Raw genomic sequence first — 13,271 nt, 5'->3', positions numbered from 1 at the left:
CAGCCTGGCCAACATGGTGAAACCCAGTATCTACTAAAAATACGAGCCGGGCATGGTGGCGCACACCTGTAATCTCAGCTACTTGGGAGGCTGAGGCAAGAGAATTGCTTTAATCTGGGAGGCAGAGGTTGCAGTAAGCCGAGATCGTGCCACTGCACTCCAGCCTGGGTGTCAGAGTGAGACCCTGTCTCAAAAAAAATCTCAAACAGTTTACCAACATTTGCCATATTAACTCAAAATGACAAAGCTATTAAAACTTAAAATTACATATATTATGTAATTATAAGAAAACCATTCATAAAACATGGAAGACCTAAAATTACTTACAAAAAGAATGGACACATGGACAGTCTCAAAGAGTGATACAATGGGAAGTAACAGCTCATGTTGAAACGGTCTGATGTGGTTTTCCTCCACTGGTCTCTCAACTTTCCATATTATTGCTACATTATTGGAGTAAGACTAAATAAATTTAACTGATTCTGCCTGGAGAGTTAATTGGACAGCAGTGAGGAAAAGTCCTACACTGACCTCAGCTATCCTAAATGAAGACAGGCTCACCTAAACGCACCATGCTATCAGATGGCCATAAGGCCAGTTCTAGATTTCTGTCCCCAAAAGATCAATCTTAACAGATACACAAAAATATAAAACCTTGAATTTACTTTTCTTCCTTTTTTTTTTTCTTTTCTTTACTCTAAAAGTAGTATTTTTCTAAAAGCAAGTATATACGCACTAAGGCAAAGGAGGAAATCTGATTTGACAGCTATTGGCATGGCAAAAAGACTAGAAGACTTCATGAGCCACAACTTCAATAGAAGCCGAGATGATGCAGCTAGGAAACAGTGTGGTTCACACGAAAAGGACATTAGGCTGAGAGACAGAAGGCCCAGTTCTCATTCTAGATCAATCAGGGCGAATTTCACTTGCAGGCCTTGATTTCTCATCTGCAAATTGATAGGATCGTGATGCTATTTCCCCTACCCATCTCATAAGACTTGGAAGGGAACAAAGATTATGACTGTAAAAGTGCATTAAAAATCATTTTTATCTTTTAACTCTGGCCATTATTACTGTGAAGACATTTATTTATAAACTTACAAAAAAAGGGTAACAATGTGTAGAAGGATACATTCCAAACTGGTTAAGTGGGTGTTTCTCCAGGACTCTGAAATTGGGAGCCATGCCTTTACCTGTATCTGCATTGTTTGAATCTTTCAGGAAGATCTATTCATCTATTACTTGGGGAATTTTAAAATTTTAATTTGTAAAAGCTAATGATATCATGCATGTAAAGTGCAGAGTTCTCCACCTCTGGGTCATCTAAGAATCATCTGGGGACTGTTAAAACTGTGATCACCCAGGTACCATACAAATTCTCTGGGTAGAAGATAATGAGGCCAGGCTGCTTGTATTTTAACAAGGTCCCAAAGAGATTCCAGTGACTTGATTACTGCAACTATTACAACATGGTTATTAACTCCTACCATGTATTACCCACTTAACACATACCAGTCACTGCCCTCAACACTTTACATGTATTATCTCATTTAATCCTGACAACAACCCATAGGTAGGTGCTACAATTAACACCGCCCTCCCCTCACCCTTGGTTTACAGATGAAGACACTAAAATTACTGAGATTATTTAGCTGGCCTAAAATCACAGCACTTGTAAGTGGCAGAGCCAGAATGCACAAGGAAATTTGAAAATCATTGATTCAGTTTCCTAACTGAAGAAAACAGCTGTATATTCTGGTCAGGTCATATTTTCTGTTTTGTTTCAGACACTGCATTTAAAGGACATTAAAACAACAACAACAACGGCCGGGGGTGGTGGGTCACGCCTGTAATCCCAGCACTTTGGGAGGCTGAGGCGGGCAGAGATCACCTGAGGTCAGGAGTTTGAGATCAGCCTGGCTCAACATGGTAAAACCCTATCTCTACTAGAAATACAACAAAAATTAGCCAGGCATGGTGGCACATGCCTGTAGTCCCAAGCTACTCAGGAGGCTGAGGCAGAACTGCTTGAACCTGGGAGATGGAGGCTGCCGTGAGCCGAGATCGCACCATAGCACTCCAGCCTGGGCGACAGAGCAAGACTCCGTCTCAGGGGGAAAACAAAAACAGTTGGGCCCGGGCTTCCTAGCACTTTGGTAGGCCAAGGCAGGAGGATCACTTGAGCCCAGGAGTTCCAGACCAGCATGGGCAACACGGTGAGACCCTATCTCTACAAAACATTTCTAAAACAAAATTTAGAAAATTAGCCAGGTGTGGTGGTGCATGCCTGTAATCCCAGCTACTCAAGAAGCTGAAGCAGGCAGATTGATTATGTCCAGAAGGTCAAGGCTGCAGTGAGCCGTGACTATGCCACTGCACTCCAGCTTGAGCAACAGAGCAAAACCGTCTCAAAAAAAACAAAACAAAACAAAAAACAGAGTTGCCTAAAGAAAGCATGGTGAGCCATAACAAACCAGGAAAGAACGATTTAGGGCTGTTTCATACTTGTATTATAACCAGCCATCGATTCATGTTATAGTTGTCTCCGTAACTAGACTGCAAGCCCCTGAAGTGCAGGGGCCATGGATGTCTCTTCAACTGTACTCTCTTGGTACCTGGTGCTCAATTCAAGAGAGAGTTTAATAAATAATCAATAAGTCTAGAAGTGTGATATCTGTCATGGGAAATATGAAGGGCTATTACGTGAAGAAGAAACAGACTTAATTCAGGTTGCTTCAGGAAGTATAACTAAGGTCAATAGGTGAAAGGGAGGGAGCAGACTGGAGTAGTCTAAAAACACTTCTGGCAACCAAGACCTGTCCAGGGACAGATGCCTGCAGTTTGACACTGATGATCAGAATGTAGCAGACAAAAGGAGAGATGTTGGACTACTGGGCCTCTAACAACTCCTCCAAAGCTCAAATTTTATTAGTCTACATTACGATACATTTGTTTACTCTTTCATACATTCTACAGTTTCCATTAGTTATACAAGTCACTTAGTCACTTAGTAAGCAACAGAAGACACCACATTGTGTTCTACAAACTCCCTGTGCCCTCAAAGATCTAGAGAAGAGTAAATGCACAAGAGTGAATCTAAGCAAGCAGGAAGGTGATATATACAACAGGAAGCAGCAAGGAGTGAGGAAACTTCCAGGCAGGAAACAAGACAGAAATTAACAAAGGTATTATGGAAGAAAAGTCACCATTTGAGCACACCTGAGTTAGATCTTTAGGATCCATGAGGGGAGGTGGGAGGAGGGCTGTCATAAGAATGTGGGGAGGAAAATCACTGTGTGGCAGTAATGGTCTGGGCATAAAGGGGGCAGAAAAGCCCTGGGGAGGTGAAGAACAAGCGAGAAACAAGCAGTAAATGCCGGCATTTTAGACGTCATTTAGTCAAACACATATACCCATACTTTGTCGATGATGCCCCGCTGGCAATGGCTAAACCAGTTAGTTCATTTTCTAAAATTACATCTTACAAACCAAAAACTATATCATCAATGATTTCTACTTCGCTTAGTTTTTGTTTTTAAGACCAACAGATCCTTCCCTTGTTTTGTTTTTGTTTTTAGACAGGGTCTCACTCTGTCATCCAGGTTATAGTGCAGTGGTATGATTTCCGCTCACTGCAGCCTCAGCCTCCCAGACTCAGGCGATCCTCCCACCTCATTCCCCCCTCCCTCCGAGTAGCTGGGACTACAGGTGCACACCACCATCCCCAGCTAATTTTTGTATTTTTTGCAGACAGACAGGGTTTCACCATGTTGCCCAGGTTGGTCTCAAACTCCATGCAACCCGCCTGCCTTGGCCTCCCAAAATGCTAGCATTACAGATGTAAGCCACTGCACCCAGCCTCTTTTCTTGTTTTCTAGGAAATCTTTTAAATGTTCTGTTTTTAAACATTTAAGTTTTACTTCTGTCTACTGTTTCCACTATTTGACAACTAGATGTAGCTACCAAAACTGACACTTTCAGTAACTCAGTTGAACCTAATATTTGTAATCACTTAAATGTTTCTATTTACCAATAGCACTACAAAATAAAAAAAATTATAATCTAAAAATTATTAAGTAGAAGATTATTAAGAATAGACGGGTCTCAAACAGTAAATTTAAGTCTCAGGCCCAAGAAGCCATCTCACTCAACTTATAAATCATGACACTAAGCTACTTAAGAAAATAAACAAGACTGAAGCAAAAAATCTCAATCTAAAACCAGTAAACATGGGCCCAGCATGATTGCTCACGCCTGTAATCCCAGCACTTTGGGAGGCCAAGGCAGGCAGATCACCGGAGGTCAGGAGTTCAAGACCAGCCTGGCCAACATGGTGAAACCTGTCTCTACTAAAAACACAAAAATTAGCTGGGCATGGTTGTGGGTGCCTGTAATCCCAGCTACTCAGGAGGCTGAGGGAGGAGAATCGCTTGAACCCGGGAGGTGGAGGTTGCAGTGAGCTGAGATTGCACCATTGCACTTCAGCCTGAGCGATAAGAGCGAAACTCTGTTTCAAAAATAAAAATAAATAATAAATAAAACCAGTAAACAAAATATAACACACTTAAATGGCAAACTTAATGTTCTTCTGGCCAATCATTTCTCAACATCCCTGTCAAACTATTTTAAGCGTCTGAAATCTTGCTCTATAAAAAGCAAGTTCCCATCATCTGAACTACACTTAAAGAGATCTATCCCACTAGTTACTGAAGCATAATACACCAGGCTTGAGAGTTTCACTTGCTATCAATTAAAAAAAAAAAAAAGAGCCTACCTCTTTTACATAAAGTTTAATCGATAGGTTAATTCAAAAGCCTGACATACTAGATCTGGGTTTTCCGTTCTAACACAACTTTATGGTGCAAACTTAGCAAAAGCCTTTTCTGTATTTGCCAATTCAGTTATAACACAGAGATACAATATTTGATACCTCCACCACCAACAAAGTCTTTTCTAAGGAGTTCTGACTTTGGTTAACCTTACTTGGGAGAATTAAACGCTATGGCTGAAAACTCCTTCATAAAAACTAAAACTTTAGAAGTCTAAAATGGTGTTACAATCTAGCCCATAATAAACAATGAATACCATCTAGCCCATAATAAACAATGAATTATAGAAACTGAGATTTGAGTAACAACTGCTAAAAAGGTGTATTACACAATTTAACAAGAGAACCAAATCATCGAAATTTAAATCTTAACAAAGGTAAAAAATAAATAATATTCAGTACTCTGAGGCACTGTGCTACTTTTTATCTATATGGTCTCTACATCAACGTTGCTATTCTCCCACTCCCTTGATGAGCAAACAGAGGCAATGTCCAGGACCTCTCATATCGAGAGATCAGTTAACGTCGTAAATGATCATAGCAATAAAAACAATTTCTAATGCCAGAATTGAAAACGGACTGTGGGACCCAAATAGGGTCCAAGGTATATGGCGGCATGAAACTATTTCTCGCTTCTGATTCTTCTGCATCACTGTCTCCCAAAGGACTAGAGAATCTGAAGCTCTCATTGCCACATCTACAAATTAAAGTATCATGTTTAAAGAGCTCACAGTTTCTACGAATGGTCAGTATTTAATGAAAGCACCCCACTACACAGAAACTCACCCAGCTGCAAACTCAGCTGCAAACTCATCACAGCGTGCTTTCAGACTCCACATTAATTTTTTTTTAATTTTAGAAACAACTATTTTAAAAATATTATGTAATAATTTAAACTCTGGAAAGCCCCATACTCATCCCAGCAGCTCGGAAAATGGAAAGCAAAATTCGACTAGCTCCATTGTATCTAGCCAAGCTAACGTGCAAGATCACACACTCATCTTCGTCAGAGCGTCTCTGCCAATACCAAAGAACAACAAAGGCAAGTTGAGAAGTCTGCACAGGCTTAACTGAGCACTTGTTCGCTTTCCCAGCTTCAGAAAGAAGCTCTTCGAAGGCCCCGGGGACCAAGGGGACCTTGTGCATCCCATCAAGCCGGCCGCTCTGCTCCGCGCCGCTCGCGCAGCTTTTGTCTGGCCCGGTTGGGAGCCCGGGCCGCCCGCCTCCCGGCACCCCTTCTCTCTGGATCTTTCTCCACACCCATCACTCGCCGATGACTAGTTGTTGTGGGTTTCTCTCCCTCGCCCCCTCCCTTCCTTTCAAACGCGCCCTGGGCTCGCTGGCTTCTCCCACCCGGCCGGGGAGACTCGGGTTAGGAACGGGGCCCGGGTGGGGTCTGGAAAAGGGAAACAGAGAGGGGCACACAAAGCCGACTGACCCCACGGCCGATCCCCTCCCTCTGCAAAGCAGCCTGGGTTCAGCGACCTACTGGTTGGATAAACAACCCTCGCATCCCGCTCCTCGCCAGGCTCCCACCTCAGAGCCGCCCCATCCCCCCAAAGTGCACCCAAGAGCCGATGACAGCGCTGGACATCGCCCCCACCCAGACCCGGCGCCCGCCACTGCGCGGGAGGGGCCAGGGCCGCGGGAGGGCTCGGGTCTGACCCTCCACCCCATGACCAGGTACTTACAGCCCTGTTTTTCATTACTGTTGCCGCTGCGGACCAGAGAGCCGCCGCCTTCTCCTCCACCCCAATGAGGTTAAGCGCTTGGTGCGGGGATTAAAAAAAAAAAAAAAGGAAAAAAAAAAAAAAAAAGACCGAGAGAGCGAGAGAGACGCCGAGGGCGCCTGCGCAGTGCGGTCCCCCTTTTTCTTCTTACCGCCACCGACCCGGCTGCACCATAGAGAGTGTAAACCGATACCAGAGAGGCGGTTGCCTCTCTATGGTAACGCCCCGCGCACGCGCCGGCCTGGCCGTGTTACGCTTCGCGGGCGTAAAGTCCCCGGGAGCTTTGCCCCTCACGGAGAACGTAGGTTGACCCTGATGGGTACCCGTAGGGTAAAGGTTTTGGTTTTTTTGTTTTGTTTTGTTTTTGTTTTTTTTCAGGAAAGGGTGCCCCGAGTGTAGTTAGGCCCCTTGGAAAGTTGCGACAAAACTCGAGTTACACAAGGAAAGTCGGAACTAAGTGGCCACAGCAACAATGCACCAGCAAGCAGGGAGTGTGATAGGAAGAGCTAAAGAGAAGTCGGGAAACCCTGGGTAAAAGTCGTCCAAGTGGAACTTCCTTTGGTCGGGGGTCTGATACTCGAAGGAAAGGGTCTTTCACTTCTGGGTTGGTGCGGCCGCCTACAAGGCGACTGCAATGAAGGAAATTGTGCCCTGCGACTTCCCGTAACAGAGCTGTGCGTCCACTCTCCCTTTTCCGAGCAGGCGCGGACGCTTGTGCCGGAAGTAAACTTTGTAACGGTTCTTTACCGTTTGGGGAGGGGAGACAGCCCTGAGAAGGCTTCGGAGAGCCTTGAGTCGGCCTGCGAGCAGGGTTTCTTACTTGAGCGCCTCCACAAATAAACGCTCCTTCGCTCCTCCGTCGCGTGCGTTTCCCTGGGATAATAAGTAGGAAAGTGGTGGCTTTTATTTTTTTGAGACAGGATCTCACCGCCGTCGCCCAGGCTGGATGGAGTGCATTGGGCGCGATCACGGCTCACTGCAGCCTCGACCTCCCAGGCTCACGTGATCCTCCTGACTTAGCCTCCCGAGTAGCTGGAATTACAGGCGCGCACCACTACTCCCAAGTACTTTTTGTATTTTTTTATAGAGATGGGTTTCACCATGTTTCCCAGCCTTGTCTCAAACTCCTGACCTCAAGTGATCCGCCTGCTTGGGTCTTCGAAAGTGCTGGGACTGCAGGAGTGAGCCACCACATCCGGCCCGAAAAGTGTTTTGGAGGGTAGAAAACTGCAAATTATAGTGTTGCTTTCAAGGATCCCGAAGGACCCACAGTTTTGCCGCATCAGGCTCCTATGCGCGCCGGTAATTTGATGTGTTGAGATGCACTGCCTAGTGCGTCGTTTTTACTGGGGGAGCTTGTGTGCGGAGCTCCTTGCTAGTATCATGTGTATGTGTTGGGATGGGAGAGAAGTGCAGGAGAATTGTGAGAGAACGCCCCCTGATCCTCAGGGTCTTAAGAGGTATGGTCGGAGAGGCTAAGCTAAAGCATGAAAGCCATGTGTAGGCCCTTCTGTGTAGTGTAGAAAAGGGAGAGGTATTTTTTTAGTAGAGCTGACATTCGGCCACTGCACTCCAGCCCGGGTGACAGAGCAAGACTCCGTCTCAAAAAAAAAAAAAAAAAAAAAAAAGAAAAGGGAGAGGTCTGTGGTTTCAAAGAGTAGGGGATGACATGGAGGATGCGACTCCTGGTTGGATCTATAAAGTAATGTCTTTGGGACGAAAGCACATGCAACCTTTTGAAAATGGATGGGTGATAATGAAAGACCATTCCAGAGAAGAAACACCGTGGCGCAAAGGCTCCAGAGGCATACTGGAAGTACAATGAAGAGATCAGTCTAACTGAAATGGGAAAAATAGAAACAAGAGAAAAATAAAAAGTAAGATTTCATGAGAAAGATGAAATAGATTTTTTAATTTTTTTATCGACACAACAAACTTTATCATCCTAACCATTTTTGAGTGAATAATTCGTTAGTGTTAAGTACATTTACCTTGTGCGGCCAGTCCCCAGAATTCTTTTCATCTTGCAAAACAAAGCCCGCACCCATTAAACAATTTCTCCTTCCTCATTTTCCAGCCAGCCTTGGTAACCACCATTCTAGTTCTGTCTGTATGAATTTGACCGCTTTAGGTATCTCATGTAAGTGGTATCACGCAGTATTTGTCTTTTCGTGATTGGCATATTTCACATAGCATAATCTCCTTGTGGTTTATCCATGTTGTAGCATGTGTCAGAATTTCCTTCCCCTTTAACACTAAATAATATTTCATTGTATGTATATACCGTCTGTGTTATTTCCACCTTTTGGCTATTGTGAATAACACTGCTTTGAACATGAATGTACAAATCACTCTTCAAGATCCTTTTAGGCTGATACAGAGATAGTAAGTTATCGTGATTGTTCACTGTCAGTTACAGACCAAACTCCTAATTCGACTTGTGCTCCACTTCCCACCACTGCACTTGACTAGTCTTAAACAAAAAAAAGAAAAGCCCTGATTTTAATAGATTGTGGGGCCAGACACAGTGGCTCATGCCTATGATCCCAACATTTTGGGAGGCCGAGGCTGGTGGATCACTTGAGGTCAGGAGCTTGAGACCAGCCTGGCCAACATGGTGAAACCCCGTCTCTACTAAAAATACAAAAATTAGCCGGGTGTGGTGACACACACCTGTAAACCCAGCTACTCAAGAGGCTAAGGCAGGAGAATTGCTTGAACTCAGGAGGTGGACATTGCAGCGAACCAAAATCTTGCCACTGCACTTCAACCTGGGCGACAGCGAGACTCCGTCTCAAAAATTAATAATATTAATAGAATGTGGGAGATTTGAAACCAAGTATAGAAAATCATACTTTACATTGTTTGAGGTCCTTGACTAGGCATAGTAACATGATGAACTGTTTTGAGTTTGTTTGTTTGGTTTTTTCCCGAGACTCAGTCTTCGTCTGTTGCCTAGGCTGGAGTGCAGTGGTGCGATCTCAGCTCACTGCAACCTCCGTGTCCTAGGTTCAAGCAATTCTCTTGCCTCAGTCTCCTGAGTAGCTGGGACTACAGGCATGCGCCACCAGGCCCAGCTAATTGTTGTATTTTTAGTAGAGATGGGGTTTCACCATGTTGGCCAGGCTGGTCTCAAACTCCTGACCTCAAGTGATCCACCCACCTCGGCCTCCCAAAGTGTTGGGGTTTCACCATATTGGCCAGGATGGTCTCGATTTCTTGACCTCGTGATCTAGTCTCCCAAAGTGCTGGGATTACAGGCATGAGCCACCACGCCCGGCTAGAAAGATCTGTTTTAGCAAGCAGCTCTGGCAGTGGAAGCTGAACACATACTCTATTTCTATAAAGCATTTATAGCGGCCTCTAGATGTGCCAGGCATTGTACTACTGCTTTATTTAAATTATTGATGGGTCCATGAATCCATTAAAATAAATGCGAGCCAGTTATGCACCCCAATTTACAGACAAGAAAATCAAGGTTCTATGTTACAGATGGGCTGAGAAAAGGCTCACCAACCACATGTACACACAAGAGAATAGGAAAGAAAACTGCCATTGGAGCCAGGCCCCAGCAGGCACTGACTATTCATTGGTTTGGATGAGGATACTGAAAAAAAAAAATGACATGTAAGAGTGACTTTTCTCAGGAGAAAGAATAGGCTGACATCAGAGTCTTTGCTGTCACATTAGTGGTAAGTATAAGGGCACAGCACAACAGAAGTACATTTTGCAAGATTCCTAAAAGAACCCTGGGGTTTACTTTTAGGTTTATTACCTTTAACAAATATAAAATGCCAGGTAAATATATCTTTGTATGTAGTAGAGAAATTTATTAATAAGACATACCCTTCCCTACTCAACATTTCATCTTTCATTTTATATTCTCAAAAATACTGTGAGGTCTTTTAAGGAAATGATCTCCTTTTGGCGGATGAGGAAATTAAGGGCTAGAGAGGAAAAATTATCTTCTCAATGTCACATGCCTAATTGGTCTCAAAGCTTTGACTGGAACCTGAGCCTCCAGGATTGCTGCTATGCTTTCATCTCCCTTAAAGAGATAGATAACGGTAGTCAGAGTGAGTGGACAATTTTTCTATTTAGTCAGTCTGATCTTCCTCAGGGATGCATATCCAGACTCCCATGGAGCTAGTGATAGTTAAAGAGGCAGAGAATATAGTACATTATAAACAGCATTCATACACTCAAAAATATTGCGTGCCAACCCTGTGCCAAACACTTAGCAAAGCAGGGAAGAATCATGGCAGAGACTAAAAATATTAATAAGTAAAGTATATACTAAGACAGAATAAGTGTTGGCAGGAAAGAGTGAAGCAGTGAGAAGGGAATAGGGTGAGCCGAGAGTAGGGAGAGAGGTTTTTGTTTATCCCAGAGGCAGAGGAGCCCCACTGAGAAGGCAAACTGTACAAAGATCTAAAGGAGGCAAAGGAAAAAGAAATGTGCCTTGGGTGGACAGGGAACATTCTGGGTAGAATAACAAGTGTGGAAATCATTGAGGCAAAAAGATACCTACTACATTCGAAGAACAGAAAGCAGTCCGACTACAGCAGGGTAAAAGTAGGAAATGAAGTCAGAGCGGTAAGAGGAATTCAAATTGGGTATGCACTTACAGGCCATTTTAAGGACTTCTTTGGCTTTTTCTGAGGGAGATGGGAAGCCATCATTAGTAGAAAAATAATGAAATTCTACTTACATATTTAAAGAATCATATTGACTTCTATTTTGACACTAGATTATTGAGGAGCAAGGGGGACCACTTAGGAAGCTATTGTAATACTCTAGGTGAGAGATAAGTGGCATAGAAAAGGTGCAAGCAGTGGAGGGATGAGGTATCTGGATATATTCAGGGTGGCACACAGAATTTGATGACAATTTATATAGGATGTGAGAAAATGAAGGGAGTCCAAGGTGACTACGATTTTTGGCCTGAGCATTTTGAAGAATGGAGTTGCCATTAAATGAAATGGGAAAGATGGAGGAGCAAGTTGGGGATGGGAAGAGATAAATTCCATTTGGGGCCAGGCGCAGTGGCTCATACCTGTAATCCCAGCACTTTGGGAGGCCAAGGCAGGCAGATCGCTTGAGCTCAGGAGTTCAAAACCAGCCTGGGTAACATGGTAAAACCCCGTCGCCACAAAAATTAGTCAGGCATGGTGGCAGATGCCCATAGTCTCAGCTGCTTGGGAGGATCACTTGAGCCCTGGAGGTGGAGGTTGCAGTGAGCCAAAATAGCACCACTGCACTCCAGCCTGGGTGACAGAATGAGACCCTGTCTCAAAAAGACAAACAAAAATTCTGTTTTGGAACTTAAATTTGAGATGCCTGTTAGAATACCACATGAAAATATCGAGAGGAGAGTTAGATATGTAGGAGTCTGGAATTTAGAAAGGTCCAGACTGGAGATGTGAATTTGGAAGACAGCCTGTAGAGAGTATTGGAAGCCACGAAATAATCTGCATATAAAGTGTAGACAGAAGTTTGAGAAAGGTGTCTTAGGCACTGAAATAAGAGGAAACCAGGAAAATAATCCCAGTTGAACTGGATGGGGAGAATGGCCCAAGGAAGAACAACCATGTCAATTGCTGGGTTCTAACTGGCCACTGCTTATGATAGTAGAGTAGTAAGGATAAAAGCCTGATTGGAATGGATTTAGAATAGAATGGTGGGAACGGAATTGGAGAGAGGGAGAATAGATAATTTGGGGACGGAGTTGTTCATAAGGATAGGGGGCAGAAAAGTGATAACTGCAAGGGGTCAAGACTGGTTTTAAAATTACTTTACAAATTTTTTAGTATTTCTAAAAGAATTCTTTTTTTAATATAACTTCAGACCGCTATCGTTCCTTTATATAAACTACCCTGTTGTTCTTCAAATTAACCCAACTGTCTCATAACATTTTTTGCTACCAGCTTATTGAGATATAATTCATATATACTATGCACTCAAAGTATACAACAACTTTAGTACATGCAAAGAATTGTGCAGGCTGGGCGCGGTAGGACATGCCTGTAATTCCAGCACATTGGGAAGCCAAGACAAAAGGATCATTTGAGCCAAGGAGTTCGAGATCAGCCTACGCAACATGCAAAACCACTTCTCTACAAAAATTAGCTAGGCGTGGTGTCATGCACCGGTGGTCCCAGCTACTTGGGAGGCTGAGGTGGGAGGATTACTAGAGCCCAGGAGGCAGAGATTGCAGTGAGTGCCACTGCATTCCAGCCTGGGCAGCAAAGTGAGACGCTGTCTCAAAAAGTTAAAAAAAAAAAAAGTTGTGCAACCACAACCACAATTTGTTTTAGAACATTTTCATCACCCCAAAAAGAAACATTACTGTGGACTTAGGGTGATAATGTTGTGTCCGTGTAGGTTCTTTAATTGTAACCGCTCTGGCAAGGGATGTTGATAATGGAGTGAGTATGCATGTGTGGAAACAGCAGGGTATATGAGAAATCTCCGCATCTTCTGCTCAATTTTGCTATAAAACCAAAACTACTCTAAAATATAAAGTTTTTTTTTTTTTCTTTAAAGAATGGTACTAAAAGAAAAGAAAAAAAAAGTCCTAAAATCTTAAATAAAGAAAAACTCTACTGTTGTGAGTGGGCACTCTCCATTTCCCCCTAACCCACCCGTCCTAGGCAACTGCTAATCTACATTTTTGTCTCTATAAATTTGCCTGTTCTGGATATTTCATATGA

At 43.5% G+C, this 13,271-nt stretch overlaps 1 protein-coding gene across 21 annotated transcripts in view; it reads right to left on the bottom strand.

The window, feature by feature from the left end:
* The window catches only part of CLASP1 (cytoplasmic linker associated protein 1), a 309,125-nt gene extending 302,468 nt beyond the window's left edge, over window positions 1–6,657 (bottom strand). For 20 of the 21 annotated variants that reach the window (XM_037988107.2, XM_073019596.1, XM_037988110.2 and 17 more), the window contains exon 1: window positions 6,520–6,657. The gene's annotated coding sequence lies outside the window, so the exon portion shown is untranslated. Of the gene's footprint in view, window positions 1–5,899; window positions 6,214–6,519 lie in introns of those variants that run through there. The other variant, XM_073019595.1, reaches the window with a different exon arrangement.
* Window positions 6,658–13,271: the final 6,614 nt, after the last annotated feature.

This window comes from Chlorocebus sabaeus, chromosome 10 (assembly GCF_047675955.1).
Source record: "Chlorocebus sabaeus isolate Y175 chromosome 10, mChlSab1.0.hap1, whole genome shotgun sequence".
NCBI classification, from domain to species: Eukaryota; Metazoa; Chordata; class Mammalia; order Primates; family Cercopithecidae; genus Chlorocebus; species Chlorocebus sabaeus.
Note: the sequence above shows the minus strand (reverse complement) of the source record. Positions and strands in the feature narration are given on the sequence as shown.